At 43.1% G+C, this 20,472-nt stretch overlaps 1 long non-coding RNA gene across 2 annotated transcripts; it reads right to left on the bottom strand.

Annotated features, from left to right (window-relative positions):
• Positions 1–309: 309 nt before the first annotated feature.
• Positions 310–20,042, bottom strand: LOC146344319 (uncharacterized). Of its 2 annotated transcripts, XR_014792500.1 has the most exons (3): positions 19,716–20,042; positions 16,645–16,773; positions 310–10,155 (listed from the first exon to the last, which is right to left on the bottom strand). It is a non-coding gene; the product is annotated as an uncharacterized LOC146344319 (long non-coding RNA). The 2 variants fall into 2 exon arrangements; XR_014792499.1 differs by having other exon boundaries at positions 16,645–20,042.
• Between the last annotated feature and the right edge of the window lie 430 nt (positions 20,043–20,472).

The raw sequence follows: 20,472 nt of genomic DNA, 5'->3' as shown, positions 1-20,472 counted from the left end.
AGTTGAATGACTTCCTGCTACTTATCTGGTAGTGTAACATCTCCCACTCAAGCTGGGTGAACTGAGGAAAAAGAGACCAGGTTTTAGTCTCAGACAGGCAAGGAAATGTTGGATTGAATCCAATATTAACCCTACTTAGGGTTAGACCCATTGAAATGTATGGGATTTCAGTCAGTCATTACTAACTTAAGTTCCATTCATTTCAATGGGCCTACCCTAAGTAGGACTAACATTGGATTCAACCCATTATCTTCACAACGACACTCAGCATATGATCAGGAACACTTTGCAAGTGTTTTCCCCCACGGAAAGGAACTCAGGACATTCTCAGGCAGGTAGCTCTAGGTGCCAGACTGCTTGAAAACAAAACTGACTCTACACTGGTCACAATTGCCTGGGAATTGGGACTATTGATAAGCTCATTGCATTAGCTGTGGGAGAAGTGGCCTCCATCTGGTATGTCATGGCGTTCCATAAGACTTCTGGGGAGGATTGGACACTGGGGACTTCTGGAAGACTGCCGTTTTTATAATTAGTGTCGTTCTTTGTTTCTCTGTGTCTAATCAGTGCTTTTAAATACTTGACTCTTAGTTGACAATTTTATGTTGTCAAATAGGAGAAATCCACAAAGAGCAAATCAGTATTTAAATTACAAATAATATTGTACTAATATTAATTAATTAATATTAATTAATATTAATGTGAATCCTAAAATATAATGTTATTGTTTGTCTCCATATAACACATGTTTTGAAAATCACTATTTGCTCTTCAATAAATGGTTACTATATGTCCGATGGTCGTATCCAATGTTAGTCCTATGTAGAGGAGACCCATTGAAATGAAAGACACTTAAGTTAGTCACAGCTAATGTAAGTCTCGTTCATTTCAATGGGTCTACTCTACATAGGACAAACATTGGATACTATCCCTAGACTTTACAAAACCATTCAGAACGTTACCAGTTAAGTATAAAAATATATATATCAATAAAATTCAATAAATTTAACCTTGAGCCTACAGGGAACTCCTGCTTTAAAAAAATGTTTTTTAGCTCCACTGTAAAACTTTAATAGATAAAATGGTCACCTTTGTCATTATGAAATACCAGCATTCACTGTTCTATTTTTGTGTACTTTAAACAATCTTCTGAGGAGACACATGCCATTGATAGGTCATTTTGTAGCAACTGTCTAACTTGGTTAAAGATACCGAAAAATGGGGTCATTGGACAGTGGGAAGAGCCAAACTGCTTCTTAATTCATATGCTAGGGATCTTTTTCATTTACCATAAATGATTTCAGGTAAGATTTTTCTATTTCTATGAGAGTAGTTTATTTTTCTGATTTGTATATGCCATTTTTTCAAGTTGAGTTTTAGGTCTAGACATAGTTAGGGCCAGAAATGTTGGAACAAGGATAGCTGTTTTGGCAGTTGGCCTCTGTACACCACCACCACCACATTGAAGTTGAAAGGAAACACACCCAGATGGGAGTGAAGTCAGGACTTTCAGCTGTAATGCAAGGGGTTTGACCAAAGTGGGGCACTAACCATTCAGGAAGTACAGCCAGTGGCATACACACACACCCATTGTTGGTGGCTCATATGTAATGGAACAAACATTACTTATGAGCCATAAGTAATGGAACGAACATTACTGACAAGCAGCTGCATGGCCAGATGTGGCCTGTTTCCTGGGTACCCAATGACCAATCAAGCAGATAAAAGGCCTGGAGGTGGTTCTGAGTGTTACATTTGCATTTGGTAGCTGTTCACTGGAACTCCCAACATGAGGTCCAAAGAGGTGTCCATGTGAGTGAAGGAGCCCATCATTAGGCTGAGGAAACAAAATGAACCCATCATTAGGCTGAGGAAACAAAATGAACCCATCAGAGAGATAGCAAAAACATTGGGAGTGGCCAACACAACAGTTCGGAACATCCCGGAAAAGAAGGAATTAACTGGCAAGCTCAGCAACAGCAAAAGGCCTGGAAGCCCACGGAATGTTGCAGAACCCAGAGTCAGAGAGACCACGGAGTGAAGGAAAAAGAGATTCTTTATTTAACGCGCGGGCTTAAGGCTGGAATCATTTCCAAAGAGCCAGAAGCCCCGATTTACATTAGCACATTGGTTTTATAGACATTGTGACACATATGAAATGGCTCCTCCTCCCCCTCCCGCATGGGGTTGCAATCCTCAACATTTCTTCTCTTAGCACTATTGTTTATAATACAAGAACTGGGCTATAGGGTAGCCATGATAAGGAGAGAACAGAAGAGAACAGCAGAGAACAAGATATACAATTGTATGACCTTTGACAAGATAAGGAATTCCTGTGTCTCGTCAGCTTACAACAATATATTTAAGGGAGAAAGAGCTCAGCAAGAACATGAAGCATGAGACTGCATGAGGCTACTTAGTCTGATCCCCGATATGGCTGCTACATTTCCCCCTTAAATGCATAATTTCATTACAATTATAGCATTTTTGATAACCATACAAAGCTTTTTGTGACATACATATTACTTAGCCTTTTGTTGGGCTATTAGAGCATAGAGGGCAGCAGTTTTACTAGCTGAGACATAAAACAGATTGGTTAAACAGCTCATAAGACAAGGAACGCAGAGACATAACAGAACTTTATGAACAACACTGGTAGAATTAGGATGAACAATGCTTTCAAGCTAGCTAAGATCTGGAAGCCAAGGGGTTAACTAATTTAGCTAATTGTTTTGTCTTATTGTTTTGTTAGCTACTATATTGTGCAGCTTCTTGATCTGTTCATCTACAGCATTGCCATTATCAGTTAAGTTAAAACAACAGAGCTTTTGGTGTGTCTCACAACTTAAATGATGAAGAAGGAAGAGGTAATCTATACCAGCTTTATTTTCTAGAACTGCACCTTTTAGATCACGCAGCTTTTTATTTAACAATGACAATGCTCGTGAGGTGGCATTTATGCTTTTGGCTAAGCTGCAAGCTAACCAGTTGTTCTTTAGACCATTAGCCAAGGCTAAACCTGGAACCTTAACCAGTGACATTGCTAAGGCCAATTTTTCTGAGTCAGAATATAACTGCACATGACTATTACAATTTTTAGTTAGTTGGAGTGCTCGAGGCTGCCGTTGACGGATTTTCTCGGGCTACAGGGGAAGAATTGGCACCAGTTCAATTGGCGGCTGAGGCAACATGGGTGGTTATTAGACAAGTTGGCAGGAATGAATGACCAAGTGCGGGAACTACATGTCTAAAACCATCCATGAGGCAAAAGTATGTGGGCATTATTAAAAGATATGTTTTGAATTTTATTACAGTGGAAGGGGGCCAGGGATAGCTTTATATTTTCTGGAAAATTTTTGACAATTAAGCATTCGTGCACACATAGCATTTGTTTCAGCAACGATGGGGGTGCATAGAGTGAACTCCGTAGGGGGTAGGATCTTTGCAACTACGCCCCAATTAGCATTTTGGGAATAAGTTAAACTTACACCATAAACTCTTAATATGGTATCTTTTTGAATGTTCCCAGGATGTCTACAGACAGGTATTAGGCAAGAGCTAATAAGCCTGTTTGCAGGTATACCTCTTGGCAAACAAAAATGTTTTATTTTCGTGATGTTAGCCAGGTGGAGCCAGTAATTATCAGCAAATCACTGGGACAAACTTTTTTTTCCAGGGGCAGACCCCCCTTTTGCACCTTATTAAGGAAACACAATGCAACACTACTAACACTACAACACTACAATACGCATGTTTGATTTTCTTTGGGATCTGACCGTATGCTGGGCAGCTATTCATCTGGCAAGCTGCAGTAGGGTCTAGTCCCCTTCTTCAGTTCTCCAGTTGCAGGTCTGACCGTACGCAGGGGGACAGTTTCCCGGTGTGTCCACAGTAAGGTCTAGCCTGAGTCTTCTTACTGCTTTTTCAGAATGATTTTTAAAGGATTTTCAGGATTTCTGTTTACAGTCTACTCTCCCCCTCTCGCTCTCTTGACTCGTGTCCAATGTATCCAGGGTTTAACTCCAGCTGCTTTCATAGCTGCGGGGGTGGAAAGTATGACAGTTTTCAGTCTTTTCTATCTGGGAGTCAAAGGGTTATTTTTCCCTCTTTAACTCATACTTTAACTCTTGGTTGGAAAGGATGAACTTCTGTGATGGGAATTGGGGGCTTATTTTCTAAGACAAAGCTACGCTGGGCTTGAAGAACTTTGTTTAGTGTTTGGACTTCTTGTTGCTTGCTTTTGATGCTGCTCCAGTGTCAATTATGAAGTCAATGTCACGGCCCCTCACAGTCAATGTCACGGCCCTTCTCAAGCTGTCTCCCTCTTCGCCCATTCTGGCCCCTTTGTTTTTTTCCTTTGTGTATTTATTTTATTTGGGCATTCATGCCACTAATGTCCATCTTGTCCACACTGGGCACACTGGTTCTTTTTTAAGAATCTTCTGCCTCTGCCGGGTCTTCTTTTTTTTTCTTTCGTCCACGTCTTTTTGGGCCTCTGGGCTGAGGGAGGGGGGTATACTGGCGATAGGCATTTGAAAGATGCTCCAAGTACGCTCTGGGGCCTCGGTGGCACCTTGCAGTACTTTAGACACTTTGGTCATATTAACTGACTTCTTTATACCTGCTTTCATGGCTTCTAACAGCAGGGTTTGATACTGGGTGAGGCGCTCTAGCCCCACTTGTGTTTTGGGATTCCAGCGAGGGGGAGATTTATTTACAAGGAGACTTTATTGGGTAACTTACAGCACACAGGCGTACTTAATTGTTGGATCAGACAGCTTCTCTGAACCACGAGCTATTGGGCTAAATGGGTTTTTATACTATACATGTTACCCATGAGGCAGCACAACACTAGCAAGCATTTTCAGCATAGGCTAGAAGTGTTTGGTTCTCAGGCACAGCTTCCTGTAAACAATTTCGCTTCCCAAAGTGCTTGATAACACTTTTTATTTATTAGTATGGGAAGACAAATTTTTTCTCTTTCTTTTGCTTTCTTTTTCTTTGCTGATCTGCCTGTATTGCAGATCATGTTTCAAACTTTTTATATAAAACTTTCTGATCTATGCACCAGCCTTGTTTCTTTATTTGTCTTTTTCAAGTTAAACTCACTTACTTAAACCTTTCTGCCTTACACTAGTCTCAATGACACACATTTGGGATAGGCTCTTCTTCTCCTTCTAGTTACATTTTCTTTATCTTAAAGAACTATTACATTATTGTGGCTACTTTACCCCAGGTAATAAGCTCCAGGCACAATCAGCTGCTTTTAATTTACCCTGGGGGCAACTATGGCCACGCTTCTTTTCTACTTGCCTCTGTCTTTTCTCCTTGTTATCCATCGGGAACCACACTTAGTATTATTTGGAGTTGCAACTAACACTAATTTGCAAATATCACATATATTTCATGATATTTAAGAAATCATAAAATATACACAACAAACTTTTTCTGCAATTTAACACAATGAATGGAAAACACTTTTTGCATGGTAAGGCATGATGGAGCAGATCCAGCAATTATACTGCTCTTCTGGCTGAAAGCTCAGGGCCCATTAAAATTAAGGGACGGACATACCCACACATGCAAAGAGTTCTAGGTCACCATTTTTGCATCAGCAACTCTATGCTGCATGAGTTCTGGCAGAAGGAAATCTAAAAGTTATAGATCAAACTCAGCCTGCTGTACACTGAGCTGACTACAAACACAGACACACGGTCCACAGCGATGAGAGTTCAAGTTTATCAAAAGCTTCATAGCACTGTCCATGGCAAGTCTTTGACAATTTAAAATTTTAGTTCATGTGCAGAGTGTCTCTAAAAAGCCCAGACATTGATGGAGGCAAACAGTGAAGGCTCTGGGCAATGAAGATGCGATGTTTCCAGCAAAGGCTCTCCACTTTTGCATTAGTTTAAAAAGGGAAAGTGTGGCCCTACACCCCTTCTGACAGACAAGGGCCTTTAACTTTTTAGCAAGGCCTCTGTCTAAACAGAGCGGCACAGCTCAGCTCTCTAGCCATGACACTTTAACTTGGGCAACTCCTCTGTAAATTTTATTTTACTTCTGTCAGGTTCTCTCACAGACATTTTAAAAACTTAGTCTTTTTTTTTTTTTTCTAACCTGCTACACGAAAGCACTGAAACACTGAGTGCTGAAACTCAGGACGCTGGGGGGTGATGGGCATCGCCTTATACTTGCATTTTTCAAGCAGCCATTAATCTTCGGGGAGGCGGTGGGGTGATTTGCAGGACTTTAAAGGCAAGCTTCTCAGTTTGTTTGTATTTGTAAATCCCAAGCTTAAAACAGGACACGATGAGGTACAGGGCAGCCAAATCTTTGCTTTGGCAGGGGCAACAAATAACTCGGGTCAGTTTTCTTCGCTGGGGTCTCAAACAGGAAAACAGTCTTAATTTAAAGTTGTAACATCACTGACAGCGTCAGCCAGCCAGCTACACAGATCTCATTGTTTTTTAAGACAGTTGCTCCAATATCTTCTTTTCTTCTCAATCAGGTTGGGTCTCCCAGCTTACACAGTTTATTGCAGCTTTCAGGAGCATGGTAGTAGCGCGATTTTGGCTTGGCCAGGAACATGCTGTCTGGTTTCTCGGTCTCTTCAGCACACACTTAGGCAGTGTAACACTGGACACTCAAATCAGTGAGATTTCTTCATTGCAGGGAATCCCACGGCAAAAGCTTAATGGTTACGCTCTTCAGAAATCATATAGCTGATGGTCAGTAGCTACAGGCTCTATGCAATTCTAACACAGTTCAAAGCTAAACACGGTTACCTTGACAGAGATCTTCAACATGGTCTTTCCGCTTCATTCTGCTTTGGGACAGTCTTATGGCACACTTTTCACTCGAAGAGGGGTCTAGCCTGTGCTCTGGGGGCTGATTCTTCATCTTTATTTTCTATTTTGCCTTCATCTTCTGGGTCTTCATTTTCAGTTTCCATTTTTTAGGGATTTTATCTCAATTAGGCGAGGTGATGATGTTGCACAACTCAGAACGTTGTGGGCAATTTTCCTGCCCCCCCCCCCTCTCGGCGCGCTAGGCTAACAGCTACTTCTTCGGCCTTACACTCTCACGCTCCCACGCTTTGTTAAAAGCCAGACTGTCCTGCAACATTTTTCTAATTAACAGCCTCAGATCTTGTTTTTTTTTTCCTCTCAGCTCGACCTTGAGCTTTTTGCTGTTTTCTCTCTCTATTCTGAATCTTTTTTTAAAAAAAAAAACCTTTTTCCTTCTTTGTTTGACATACATCTCAAGGGGGTGCAAGGTTTGCTTCCCCCACCACCCATAGCCTCCCTCTTAAATTGAAGACAGACACAATTAGGGAATGGGAATTGGTCAGTGAGTAAGGGGTCTCACTGGCCGACACAAGAGGATTTTTCACACCACGCACTTTGCTACTGGCCTGGGCACCCGGACGGTCAACGGTATGCGTCAGAAACCGCAGTAGCCACTCACACAATCATCAATCTCTCCACTACATCCATATGTCCCTGCCACCCACTTTTCCCACTTTTTACCAGAGCAGAAAACGGCTTCCCCAGCTTCCTCAGCTTCCTACTGAGTACTGGCGTGCTGGGTACTGGCGCCCACTCGGGGGTGTGATCAGGCCCCCCTTCTACCCGCAAGGAGTAGGTTCTTTTGTATACGTATACCACCAACACTGACCTTCTTCATAAGGCGGGGCCCTCTTTTTTTCTGCCCAGTGGCCTTTCTCCCTAAAGGCGGGGCCCTCTTTTTCTCATATACTTGCCTTTCTCCTGAAGGCTTCCAATGTGGGTTTCAACTCAATTGCAGCTGCGATATAGGCAGGGCTCAAGTTCCTTCCTCCGCTTCCCAAGGTTCTCTTGTCGCTTGCTGCCGTTTGGGCGATCCCGGTGCAGGCTTTCTCCCATTCACTCGACAAAAAGGTCGGTGGCACCAAGAAAGGGAGGCATGCGCCGAGCTCGTCTTCCCGGTGCAGCGATCAAGAGCAGGCAACTGCCACCTGTCTGGCTCAGAGCCTGCCACATCCGAGTCACGGCACCATTTATGTTGCAGAACCCAGAGTCAGAGAGACCACGGAGTGAAGGAAAAAGAGATTCTTTATTTAACGCGCGGGCTTAAGGCTGGAATCATTTCCAAAGAGCCAGAAGCCCCGATTTACATTAGCACATTGGTTTTATAGACATTGTGACACATATGAAATGGCTCCTCCTCCCCCTCCCGCATGGGGTTGCAATCCTCAACATTTCTTCTCTTAGCACTATTGTTTATAATACAAGAACTGGGCTATAGGGTAGCCATGATAAGGAGAGAACAGAAGAGAACAGCAGAGAACAAGATATACAATTGTATGACCTTTGACAAGATAAGGAATTCCTGTGTCTCGTCAGCTTACAACAATATATTTAAGGGAGAAAGAGCTCAGCAAGAACATGAAGCATGAGACTGCATGAGGCTACTTAGTCTGATCCCCGATATGGCTGCTACAGGAAGACAACTAAAGTGGATGACTGCAGAATTCTGCTCATGCTGAAGAGGAACCCTTTCACAACATCTAGCCAGGTCAAGAATGCTCTTGAGGAGGTAGGCAGGTCATTGTCAACATCTACAGTCAAGAGACAGCTTTATGAATGTAAATACAGAGGCTTCACAACAAGGTGCAAACCACTGGTAAGGCTCAAGAACAGACAGGCCAGATTAGCCTTTGCCAGCAAACACCTAAAAAAGCCTGTCCAGTTCTGGAATAAGATTCTTTGGACTGATGAAACCAAGATTAACTTGTACCAGAATGATGGGAAGAGAAAAGTGTGGAGAAGGAAAGGAACAGCTCATGATCCAAAGCATACCACATCATCTGTCAAACATGGTGGAGGCAATGTTATGGCATGGGCATGTATGGCTGCCAACGGAACCGGGTCAGAGGTGTTTATTGATGACCTGACTGCTGATCAAAGCAGCAGGATGAATTCTGAAGTGTACAGGGCTATACTTTCTTCTCAGATTCAGCCGAATCCTGCCAAACTGATAGGACGCCGCTTCATATTGCAGATGGATAATGACCCAAAACATACAGGTTTTCCAGGCAAAGAAGGGGGATGTTCTTTAGTGGCTATGTCAGTCACCTGATCTCAACCCAATAGAGCGTGCTTTTCACTTACTGAAGACAAGACTGAAGGCAGAAAGACCCACAAACAAGCAGGAGCTGGAGGCAGCTGCAGTAAAGGCCTGGCAAAGCATCTCGAGGGAGGAAACTCAGCATTTGGTCATGTCCATGGGTTCCAGACTTCAGGCAGTCATTGACTGCAAAGGATTTTCATCCAGGTATTAAAGGCGATCCTCAAGTTTGAAATGATGTTGGTTTGTTCCATTACTTATGAGCCCCCAACGATGGGTGTGTGTGTATGCCACTGGCTGTCCTTCCTGAATGGTTAGTGCCCCACTTTGGTCAAACCCCTTGAATTACAGCTGAAAGTCCTGACTTCACTCCCATCTGGGTGTGTTTCCTTTCAACTTCAATGTGGTGGTGTATAGAGGCCAACTGCCAAAACAGTTATCCTTGTTCCAATATTTCTGGCCCTGACTATATGCTTTTGGTTCTAGGCATAAATGGTCTCCATTGTAACTATGGATAAATTGGTAGTTTTGTCAGTTCCTTATATCCTTTATGCAAACAATACTTTCTCCAAGAGAGGGCAGTCTAAACTCACTGTGGGATTATCCCAAACCACTGAGTGGGGCTGTCTAGGGATTTAGAATGAGGTGCCATCAATATTCCAATGACTGCCAACTTTATCAAATTCAGATGAAGCTGTGGAGATGCTGAAATAATGTCTGGGGGCCAGTAAACTGAATTCAATCCGGACAAGATGGAGATACTGTTGGTGGGTAGTTCATCTGATGTGTGGTGGGTTTTAGCTTCTTCTGGACATGGCTGCATGTTCCCTTAAAGGATCAAATCCACTGTTTGGAGTGATATTAGATATGATCTCTCGAAAAGCTTTTGGCACGAAGTACATTTTACCAAATGAGGCTCCTGGACAGAGAGAACTGGGCCCTAGTTATACACACTTTAGTGACATCCCATTTAGATTGCTGCAATACACTGTGAAGGCAGGGCTGGTTTTGAAGAGTACTGGTAAACTTCATTATTGCTACTGGGATCTGTCAAATGAAACATACGGAATACAAGGGTTAATGTTGATCCCAAGCCCATGCTTCTACATCTTTTTGCTAAGAAAGATCCTCAATACCTTCATAGAGCTCCCAAATTTTTTATTGCTATCCTGGAAAACAGCCCAACAACCCACTAAAAATCAACTGATGAAAACAGGGATTTATGGTTATGTACAAGCCAACTCAATGGCTTAGGTAGTCCAGGAACCCAACTCTGAATACCAATGTGATGTCAATCTTTTTATATCTTGTACTAAATCACTTCTGCTCCCCCCAGCAAGCAAGTACTTCCTAGGTACAAAGGTGTAGATTCTTAACCTATTATGGTCCTGGCATATAGAAGGGGAAGAAATGGAAGCAGTGACAGATTTTACTTTCTTGGGCTCCAAGATCACCACAGATGGTGACTGTAGCCATGAAATTAAAAGACGCTTGGTCCTTGGGAGGAAAGCTATGGCCAACCTAGACAGCATAGTAAGAAGCAGAGACATCACCTTGCCGACAAAGGTCCGTCTAATCAAAGCTATGGTTTTCCCAGTAGTAATGTATGGCTGTGAGAGCTGGACTATAAGGAAGGCTGAGCGCCGAAGAATTGATGCTTTCGAACTGTGGTGCTGGAGAAGACTCTTACGAGTCCCCTGGACTGCAAGGAGGTCAAATCAGTCCATCCTAAAGGAAATCAACCCTGACTGCTCATTGGAAGGACAGATAATGAAGCTGAAGCTCCAATATTTTGGCCACCTAATGCAAAGAGAAAACTCCCTGGAAAAGACCCTGATGCTGGGAAAGACTGAAGGCAAAAGGAGAAGGGGACGGCAGAGGATGAGATGGCTAGATAGCATCACGGATGCAATGAATATGAACTTGAGCACGCTCCGGGAGAGAGCGCAGGACAGGAAGGCCTGGCGTGCTATGGTCCATGGGGTCACGAAGAGTCGGACACGACTGAACGACTGAACAACAACAACAATTCATCTGCACTTTTCCTTATTTCCCTCTGACAGACCTTGCTTAATTGATAATACCTTAATATAAAATATATTTTCATATTCTGTAGTCATTAGGCAGGATTCAATATGGCTCCTTCACTTATGCAATTGTCACAGCACTAGTGTTATTGGGCAGATTCAAAATATAATAAGTCAATTGCGTAAGCAGTATAGCAGCATTGGATACAGCCCATTATTTTTGTATTTTTTCTACATTTAAGTATATTTTCTCAATTATATGCTTAAATTGTATGCTTTCTTCTGGCGGGGGAGAGAGAATTTGCTATATAAAGTTGATAAGAAGAGCTGTGCTGGATCAGGCCAAGATCGATCTAGTCCAGCATTCTGTTCATACAGTGGCCAAACAGCTGCCCACAGTAAGCCCACAAATGGGACATGAGTGCAACAGCACCCTCTCACCCATGTTCCTCAGCAACTGGTGTACATAGATAGGCATAGTGCCTCTGATACTGGAGGTAGCATATAACCATCAGGATTAGTAGCTATTGATAGCTTTATCCTCCATGGATTTGTCCAATCCCTTTTTAAAGCCATCAAAACTGGTGGCCATCGCTATGTATTGTGCTAATGAATTCTATGATTTAACTCTGTGCTGTATGAAGAAGTACTTCCTTTTATCTGTCCTGAATCCCCTACCAATCAGCTTCATAGGATGACCCCAGGTTCTAGTATCATGAGAGGGAGAAAAACGTCTCCCTAGCTGCATTCTCCACACCATGCACCATTTTGTACATCTCTATCATGTCTCCCCTTACTCACCTTTTCTCTAAGCCAGATGTAACTTTCCAACCCCTGATCATTTTAGCTGCTCTGTTCTGCACTTTTTCCAACTCTAAAATGTCCTTTTTTGGGTGTGGTTTTAGGTGTACCAGAACTGTACACAGTATTCCAAATGTGGTTGCACCATAGATTTGTATAAAGGGAGTATGATCTTGGCAGTTTTTTAAAAAAATTATTTCCTAATGATGCCTAACATGGAATTTGCCTTTTTCACAGCAGCTGCACACTGGGTTGATATTTTCATTGAGCTTTTGTGTTAGCAAAAATGGAACATCTCACCAGTCTTAAAACAACTGTGCAAGCTTCCAGTCCATTTGTGAACTTGATTTAAAGCTCTAAATGCCTTGAGGCCTGGGTATCTTAAGAGCTACCTTCTCTAACATAACTGCCCAGATATTAAGATAATCTCTAGAGGTCCTGCAGAAGTGAGGCAGGTGGTGACCATCAGCTGTTGCAAACCAGTTTTGAAATGCCAGGGAGGCTGTCCTGGCACAGATTCTAATGTCTTTTTGGTAAAGGCGTTTTTATTTGCCCAGGGTCTTTAGCTCTGTAATAAGTTTAAACTCAAATGAAACTCTGAGATAATATGGCTGCTTGTACTGGTTAATCAATTTTAGTGTATTTATTCATTTTGTCATTATTTAATGACTGTTCTTAGCTTGTGTAAGCTGCTGTGGGCTATCGTCAGGACTGAAGAGTGGGATATTAAACTGTCTAAACAGATTAAAATAAATGAGATGTCTCCACCTAGCATTGTGCTTTTATTTAAAATGTGCCCACATATGTGCCCAGCAATGACAAATCTTGATAAAATAGTGAAGAGCAGAGACATCACACTGACAACAAAGGTCCGCATAGTTAAAGCAATGGTATTCCCCGTAGTAGCCTATGGCTGCGAGAGCTGGACCATAAGGAAGGCTGAGCAAAGGAAGATAGATGCTTTTGAACTGTGGTGCTGGAGGAAAATTCTGGGAGTGCCTTGGACTGCAAGAAGATCAAACCAGTCCATACTCCAGGAAATAAAGCCAGACTGCTCACTTGAGGGAATGATATTAAAGGCAAAACTGAAGTACTTTGGCCACATCATGAGAAGACAGGATACCCTGGAGAAGATGCTGATGCTAGGGAAAGTGGAAGGCAAAAGGAAGAGGGGCCGACCAAGGGCAAGGTGGATGGACGATATTCTGGAGGTGACGGACTTGACCTTGGGGGAGCTGGGGGTGGTGACGGCCGACAGGAAGCTCTGGCGTGGGCTGGTCCATGAAGTCACGAAGAGTCGGAAGCAACTGACCGAATAAACAACAACAACAACATATGGGAACATATCCAAGTCTGAGCCTAATCGTGTTCTGAATGCACAGGAAGACTTGGTTTAGATGCCCAGCATCCCCCATGTACTTGTCTGCAGCAATAACTGCAGCAGGGATTGGATGGAGGTGCTAGTTCAGGGTGCACAGCCCATGGGCTACATGCAGCCATCAGCTGCTCCCAGGGCAGCCTGCAAAGTTGGCAGCAGCCCACCCACTTCTTCCCCACAGCCCCACTGCCTGCCAGCTTCTTCCCCAGGCCCCACCTGCTCTCTGGCAGGGAAATGCTCTTATCTCTGATCAGCAGTTGATTGAAGAGCTTTTCCCTGCTAAGCACTGAAAAAGCCTCCCTTTCTCAAGGGTTGGGGAAAAGCTCTAGGCAGAGGAGCGAGGGCCAGGGGTGGAAGCAGTTGAGTGATTCAGTCCTTCCTACTTCTGAGGCCTGTCCTGCTTACCTGTGAGAAGACATGCTGTGCATGATTACTTTTGACTAGACATGCAGAGGCTTGATACTTCAGATGCTATTTGAAAATCCTGCTTACGTATGAATTGAAAAAGGTTCCTCACCCTGCTAGTGGTGGCAGAGAAATTACACACCCTGCTACTGGTGGGGTGGCGGCCCCCCAGGAGATATCGGATACAGCCCTCAGGGCTGGAAAGGTACTGCCAGTTGCATGGACTAGTTGTCTGTCATGTGATGACTAGACATACACAGCTGCTGCAATCACACACACCTTGCAATCATGTTAGCCACACAATGTGGCTAACTTCGCCCTGGCAAAGGCGAAGTACAGGCTGAAGGGGCAGGATTGCAGCTTGACTGATAGGCATATGGTCAAGGAACACCTAACTACTTTGAATGAGTTCAAATCTCCAGGGCCAGATGAACTGCACCCTAGAGTAATAAAGGAACTAGCATAAGAGCTCTCAGAACCACTGCCTATTCTCTTTGAGAAATCATGGAGGATGGGGGAAGTGCCAGATGACTGCAGGAGGGCTAATGTGGTCCCTATCTTCAAAAAGGGCAAAAAGGAGGAACCTGGGAACTACAGACCAGTCAATCTGACATCAATCCCTGGGAAAATTCTGGAGCAGATGATAAAGCAATCCATCTGTAAGCACCTTGAAAACATGGCTACAGTATCAGACTCAAAGAGTGCTTATCAATGGGGTCTTCTCAAGCTGGGGAGAGGTAACGAGCGGGGTACCGCAGGGCTCAGTCCTGGGCCTGGTGCTCTTCAACATTTTTATTAATGACTTGGAGAAGGAGGTGCAAGGAATGCTCATCAAATCTGCAGATGACACAAAATTGGGCGGGATAGCGAATACCCTGGAAGACAGAAACAAAATTCAAAGTGATCTTGATAGACTGGAGCACTGGGCAGAAAACAAACAGAATGAAATTTAATAGGGATAAATGCCAAGTTCTGCACCTAGGAAAAAGAAACCAAATGCACAGTTGCAAGATGGGTGATACTTGGCTCAACAATACTACAAGTGAGAAGGATCTTGGAATTCTTGTCGATCACAAGCTGAATATGAGCCAACAATGTGATGTGGGCGCAAAAAAGGCAAATGCTATTTTGGGCTGCATTAATAGAAGCATAGCTTCCAAATCCCGGGAAGGACTAGTTCCCCTCTACTCAACACTTGTTAGGCCTCATCTGGAGTACTGTGTCCAGTTCTGGGTACCGCACTTTAAGAAGGATGCAGACAAGCTGGAGAGGGTTCAGAGGAGGGCAACAAAGATGATCAGGGGACTGGAAACAAAGCACTATGAAAGACTGAAAGAACTGGGCATGTTTAGCCTTGAGAAGAGAAGACTGAGGGGAGATATGATCGTGCTCTTCAAGTACTTGTCACAGAGAGGAAGGCCAGGATGTCTTCTCGATCATCCCAGAATACAGGACAGGGAATAATGGGGTCAAGTTACAGGAAGCCAGATTCCAGCTGAACATCAGGAAAAACTTCCTGACTGTTAGAGCAATACGACAATGGAACCAATTACCTAGGGAGGTGGTGGGCTCTCCCACACTGGAGGCATTCAAGATGAAGCTGGTCAGACTTGGATTCCTGCACTGAGCAGGGGGGTGGACTCAATGGTCTTACAGGCCCCTTCCAACCCTACTATTCTATGATTGTATGTGTGCTAAGATTCAAGCAATCACAGATTATGGCATGGGAGCTGCTGAGCATCTGATCCAGGTCTGATTCCTTGTTTCTTCCAGCCAATGTTCATAATGTAAATGGGATTACATAGTGTATGATGCATCCTTTTTTTAAATGTGATTTTTTTTTCTGTTTGGAGTAGTGGCTTAAGTGCCCTGGATCTCTGGGCTGGGACAAATTAGAAATTTTATGATGGACAGCTGTTCTTCTAAATATCTTGTTAATCCAGCACACAGTTGGGTCAATGTATGTTACACTTATGGGATTTAAGAATATATAACTGCTCTGGGTTGTAACCAAAATCTTTTTTTAATTTTAAATTCCTTTCTTATTGTTAAGAATCCATAGGAGATAGGTGAACATGCATTTGTGTGTCAAACACATGATCAATGTTTACAGGTAAGCCCTCCAATCAATGCTTGTTTTGTAAAAGAAAGAAAGAAAATGTTTTAAGGTAGCCTTCCCCAACCTGGGCCTACACCTCCCATCATCCTAGTAAGCATGGCTATGCTTGCTGGGAATGATGGAAGTTGTAATCAGCACATCTGGAGGGTACCAGGTTGGGGAAGGCTTCTCTAAGGGGTCAGATGAAACCCCTCATGCATGAAAAGCACGTGAGTGGCTGTGGGACCACTCCTGCCAAACACATGTTGAGAGATGAAAAGGGGCCCTATGCATCTATTGACACACATAACGCTCCTCCACATGAGGGGGGGATCTATGGCTATTCCCCCCCCCACTTTCTGCAGAGGAGCTCTATATGCCTATGTCAGAATGCACCTGGGTTCCCTTCTCATAGTTGCTCAACACATGACTAGCAGGTGTGTTGGCAGGGCTATTGCAGCACAACCCTCTCACACGTTCTTTAATGCTGACTTCTTTCCTTAGTCCACATAATGAATTAGTTTTGCATGAGCAACATAATTATGTCTTATTTTCCCCACTCATCTATAAAAGGAACACCTTCTAATCTCCACTTCTATCATGCAGCAAGGATCTTCTAATATAAGATCCTTGCTGCATGATCATGTGTAACCATGATTATGAGACTCTGGACATTGTGTGTGTGTGTGTGTGTGTGTGTGTGTGTGTAAAAACAAAATAGGATTTAAGTTCGTTGTTCTATAAATCACATTTCTAATATCTGACTAGCATTCCATGCTACAGCACATGTCTATCATAAATGAAAAATGTACCGGTTTCGTTCTTACACTTCCAACGCCCTGGGTTATAAGCAGGGCTTAAATTCACTTTGATTTCCTGGGTAAGCCCTCAAACTGTTAGCAAGGCAGACTGGTAGTAGATTCCTTGAGGTAGAGGAGGGACTGGTAGTCTCCTGGCTGAAAGGAAAGTTGATATACTTAGATCCAATTTTGCAGCTTGCAACATAGGAAGAGGACAGTTTGCAAAATGAAATTTAAAAGCTCTTTCTTTATTATTCCATGCTTTTGTGGAATTCCACAAAATTTTGGGCAGACCAGCAGTCACATATATCCTTGACGTTTTTGGTGGCGTTGGAGAATACATTGGTGTCGTTATCCTCTTCAATGTTGTTTCTTTCGTCATTACTACAATCGCTATGTACCATTACTCTGAATTGCAACAGTAATCCAGAACACTTACCTTGACGTAATGTGTAGTATCAAATATCACGCTTTTTCGTTCTGTCTAACTTGCATCATTTCCAAATTGTACCATTTTGAAGAAATCTGTGAGCCTGCACTGAACTACTTTCCCATATAAACTATGTATTTCATATCTCATGCAACTATAAAGCCTGAAGAAATGCTGAACAAACACAAAATAGGTGTTGCCCTGTTTCACTGTCCTGGTCTTTGAGTGGTGCCTTAGGCCTAAACTTTGAGAATAGGTCTGGGGCCTCATAAGCTATGGCCCAGCCAAAACAGACCAGTCTCCTATGGAAGCTGACAGAACAAAACAGTCAGCTTCCATAGCTGCAACAGCTGCTTGTCAGCTGGGAGTTGATGGAGGTTTACGTAGGCATAAGCAAGTGCCAAAACATGGTGAAGTGAAGTGAGCTACTTCCACCACTAGATGACTGCTGGTTCTGGGCTCTCCCTTCCTTCCCCTTCTTCCTATTTTGCAATTCAGGGTCAATCCACATGGAAAAGGAATGAGAAGCACTTTCTGGTTATATCCAGATTTTCATGAAATCATTTTGGTCCATCAGGGACATATAAAGCAAGAAAAGTGGAGTATACACTACCTAAAAACCCGCTTTCACAGGTCACACAGCACCTGAAACCCCCGTACTTCAGAGTTGGGTGGGCAGAGTAGAACTGAATGTCATCAGCCCCATAGGTGCTGCCCAGTGAATGAGAGAAGTTTGTTCCCTGCCCCTGTTGACGCTCCCCTGCTCAGGGAAGTTTACTTGAAGTGCAGAATTAAGCCCCTATATTTTACCCTTCTCCTCTCTCATCCGGCATTGGGCTATTGGGAAAGATTAAAAGATACTGCACTATTGTGAATGGGAAAAATAGGAATAATGAGAAGGAAGGGGGAGCCCAGAACCAACATTAGTAGTGCTAAGTGGGAAAGAAAGCCTGTGTCCAAAAGTGCCCTACTGCGAATGGGGAAAAAGAGGGAAGGGAGTGGCCCCACCCCTTGGCCAGGTCACAGACACACACCCAGGATTTAATACGGGGTGGGGGGGGGGCACACTGCAGCAGAACCATGTGGGAGCTGTGTTTAAGGAAAAAAGGCACACTAAAAGGACTCTCCAAAAATGCACCTTTTCCAGAGGGAAGCTGCAGTGGGGATGCTGCAGACTGGCAACAGCATCATCTGTCACAAACAACCCCACTAAATCAGCTGTGTAGACCGGGCCTCAGTCTCCACTACAAAAAGATTGCACACAGGATTGTAGTTTTTATTAGATGTCTATCTACCTTCTGTCGAGTGTGATGGGTGGGGAAGAGGAAGAACAGCATTCCAGTGCTTTCTTCAACCCCACTTCCCTCCTTTTCCTATTTCTCCCCTCACCCTCCACTCCTGTTAGTGGCAACAACAGGGAACAAGGGACAGGCTCAAACTTGCTTTTATTTATATCCTGCTTTTAAATTGGGATCTTCGTTTTATTTTGATTGGGCTGTTGCTGGTTTTATTCTGACGCTGTGTTAACTTGTTTTTAATCTTATGTTTGTTTCTATATTTTATGTTTTCAATTTTTTGTATGCCACCCAGATAGCTTATTGTTAATGGGTGATATAAAAATAATGTAACTAAATAAAATGAATAAGTTAGCAAATAACTAAACGGCGGCATGTCCATTCACTCTTCCTCCAAATAGAAAACAGCCTTCAGGCTCTGGGGAGGAAGGGGTTAAGGAATGCTTATTCCTCATCTCAGAAACTGTTTGCCTCTTTCCTCTGACAAAACTGGCTATGGCATGGGTGGAGAAGCTTCAGAAACACATTCCCCCTTCCCTCCAATCCTGGCACTGCCTTCAGGAGGGGCTACCTCCCCAATGTCCTTGCTAAGGAATGATGAAATGATGGGCTTTTCACAATGCGTTAAAGGGTCACACTACAGCAACACACGAGGCAGACTTCTTGTAAGAACTACTTGCTTGAGGACATCTTGACAAAGAGACTGTTTTAAAGTGACTTGCTTGAATCAGAAAGTTCCAAGAGATCATGTCTATATAAGTAGAATATAAAGATGATCAAAATATATATTCTCCAAACACAACTTAAGCTGGGTTGATTGATTGTATCCTCCTTAACAAGTGAAAAGCTTCTCAACAAATGTCTTCTGCCCCAGCTGAATGGTAAACTTGAATATAAAGTAACACTTCCTGTTAAAGTACTAATGGGAAATTTAATATGCTCTCCTTGGCCAACAGAGCAGAAAAGAAACGTAGAAGTCTTGTTCTGTGTGTGTCCCACCCCAAAAGCTTAACTGGGAGAAGTAAGGGCTAAATGTTGAATATATTGATTGTGAGATCTGGTAACCTTTGACTACAGCTCAATATACAGAACAATATAGCCTTTTAAAACTTACCATGAATAAGTGCAATATTTGCTCTACGGTTTCCTTGTTAAAGAACACCACTGCAGCTTAAAAGTATCTGAGAGAAACAATGCATTATTGGATATCTGTATCCAGTGGTCACTATTAGGCATAATCCAGTGGAAATGCCAGTGTGCTGATAAAATGAGAAAATAGCACCGGTGAGGATTATCAGTTTTCAGTTGGAGTAAGAGCAAAGAAAGGAAAACATCCTAATAATGGAGGAAAACCGCCAGAGTAGACCCCCTACCTTTATTTGCAAGTTTTCTGAGAACACCAAAAGTATTGTGATGCGACAGCAGCTTGCTTTGGAAAGTGTCTATCAGCTTGATGATCACATAAGCTGGGAAGCAGGTCCAGAGAGCTTCAAGAACATCTCAGCTGTATTCATGTAGAGTTCCTGAAGATCCTATGGAACAAAGAGACATCTGCATGCTAAGATGGAAAAAAATGAACACAGGCCTGCAAACCTTGTGACCAGCCAAGATGACCACTACCCCCGAGTTGTGTGTTTTTGTAAGGAGGAGGTGTGAAGATCTGAGGCCTACAGAGGCAAAAGGAAAAAAGGTCAGGCTTAGAGGCCTGAAGCTTTCTGTTGGGAGGGAGTAGCCCTGAGAGGAGTGATTTTATTTATCCGGTTAAGTGTCAGTTTCATTTCTCCACTTAAGTTTCATTTCTTCAGGTTTGAAGTAGTACTTCTGGTTTTGAGGAAGGACAGGCGAGATATATATATATAGAGAGAGAGAGAGAGAGAGAGAGAGAGACAGTCAGAGCCTGAAGTGAGAGCAGAGTCTGAAGAGTGAACAAGAAGCAGCAGCCTAGAAAAGTCTAAGGACAGCTAGGATAAAGGAACTTGTGTTTTACAACTTTTATTTTCTTTTAAGGCCTTTTGTATCACTCAGCTCTATTGTGTAAATCCTTTAGTTGTGATTTGCTACCTTTAAATTTACCAGTAAACTGTTGTGATTGAACCCTATGTCTAGAGTGTCAGTCACCACATGTCTGCA

This window comes from Heloderma suspectum, chromosome 5, assembly GCF_057233095.1.
Source record: "Heloderma suspectum isolate Gila_16-S chromosome 5, 16-S_ref, whole genome shotgun sequence".
In the NCBI taxonomy this organism is placed as follows: Eukaryota; Metazoa; Chordata; class Lepidosauria; order Squamata; family Helodermatidae; genus Heloderma; species Heloderma suspectum.
The sequence above is the reverse complement of the archived record's forward strand: the minus strand, read 5'-3'. Positions and strand labels throughout refer to the sequence as shown.